This window comes from Urtica dioica, chromosome 7, assembly GCF_054948205.1.
Source record: "Urtica dioica subsp. dioica isolate 48M chromosome 7, U.dioica_male_clone48M_v1_H2, whole genome shotgun sequence".
Classification (NCBI taxonomy): Eukaryota; Viridiplantae; Streptophyta; class Magnoliopsida; order Rosales; family Urticaceae; genus Urtica; species Urtica dioica.
The window spans coordinates 12,653,287-12,654,978 of record NC_142762.1 but is presented as its reverse complement, the minus strand read 5'-3'; the positions used below and the strand labels follow the sequence as shown (position 1 = coordinate 12,654,978).

The 1,692-nt window shown below is 37.9% G+C and overlaps 1 long non-coding RNA gene across 1 annotated transcript; it reads left to right on the top strand.

Annotated features, from left to right (window-relative positions):
• Positions 1–1,356, top strand: LOC149390244 (uncharacterized). The gene is made up of 3 exons (XR_016300225.1): positions 1–367; positions 513–902; positions 998–1,356. It is a non-coding gene; the product is annotated as an uncharacterized LOC149390244 (long non-coding RNA).
• Positions 1,357–1,692: the final 336 nt, after the last annotated feature.

Sequence of the window (1,692 nt, the reverse complement as noted above, 5' to 3'; positions counted from 1 at the left end):
CCTGATCGGGCTTATACTTCACGCTTCCAGTGCCTGTGCCAATGTGTGCCTGTTGCCTGTGCGCGTGAGGGGGTGTATCAATGATAGTCCCACATCGACTGGGTATTACGATCCTGGGCTCTTTATAAGACTTGTGGGTTACTCCTCTAATTACCAAGCTTGGTTTTAGATGGAACCCCACACCTTTAAGATGGTATCGGAACCCTACACCTTTAAGAGACTTGGTGCAGCTATTGGAGAAGGAAAAACATGCATTTGCACTTCTCTTGAAAAATTTCAAGCTTCCGTGTTGAGTGGAAGTAATGGGCTAGACCAATTTCTGACTCAGTTTGAAGCAGCAATCAATAGTGACTTTCCAAACTACCAGGTACATATTGTTTGATTAATAATTTTGCTGTCCAAATATATCCATTCAACTTTTAAAGTACCTCACTTTCACCCTTTTGTGGGTTTCTCAAGACATTTCTGACTCTCAAATATACATATTATATCTCGTAATCACGATGTTACAGATCAAGATTCCGAAATAAATACTCTTCTGATTGAGCTGTTTGTTGAGAGAGGGGCTGAATGGTCCGAAATCATCCAAGCCATTAACTGCATGGATGTATTGAGATTGTTTGCGCTCACAGCTAGCTCCTCAACGGGGGCCGTATCGAGACCCACCATTGTACAGGCTGCGAAAAACATTGGTTGTGAAGTGAAGGAACCAACAGACGTACTTAAAATCAAAGGACTGTGGCATCCATTTTCCTTTGGTGAGAATGGCCGAGTGGCTGTGCCCAATGATGTGGTCCTCAGGTGATTCTCATCATCCTCGCACAATGCTATTGACTGGACCCAATATGGGTGGTAAATCTACACTTCTTCGTTCCACTTGTCTGGCTGTCATACTGGCTCAGGTTCACCTCCTTTGTTTTCAGCTGTTTTTGTTTTGGCTAGAATATAACCCACCCCTCGGTTCTTGAATTCTAATCTTTTTTATATTCTCTTGCAGTTGGGCTGCTACGTTCCTTGTGAATGTGTGTTATTTCCCTCATGGATGTCATATTCACTCGGCTTGGAGCAAGTGATCAGATCTTGACAGGCGAGAGTAAGTTCAGCAAGATTGGTTCATTGTAATTCTTAAGCTGCAAAAAATGCTTCATTATTTATTTATGGATTCTTATACTTATAAGCCTCTGCTTGTTTCCATGTGTATCATGGAAGATTCTTTAATATGTGCAAAACTAAAAAATGAGGGAAGCATTTCGTTTCATCAAAATTTTATTCGCAGTTGGAAACGAAAAAACTGTTTACTCACGGTTGTAAATGAAAAAATTGTTTACTCGCGGTTTGAAATGCAAAAAAATGTTTACACAGAGATTGAAATGCAAAAACTGTTTACTCACGAGTTGAAATGCAGAAAATGTTTACTAACAGTTAGAAGCGCAAAAAATTGTTTACTTACAGTTTGAAATGCAAACAGGTTTACTCATAGTTTACTTTTTACTATATTCATTAAATGAAAACCCTGCAAAAAATATTTACACACAGTTTGAACTACAAAAAATGTTTACTCAAAGTTTATTTTGTACTACATTCATTAAACTAGAACATTGCAAAATATTGTTTACTCACAGTTTTGAACTACAAAAAAAGTTTACTCACAGTTTGATGATTTATGTTAATAGAAATATGAAAAATATATTT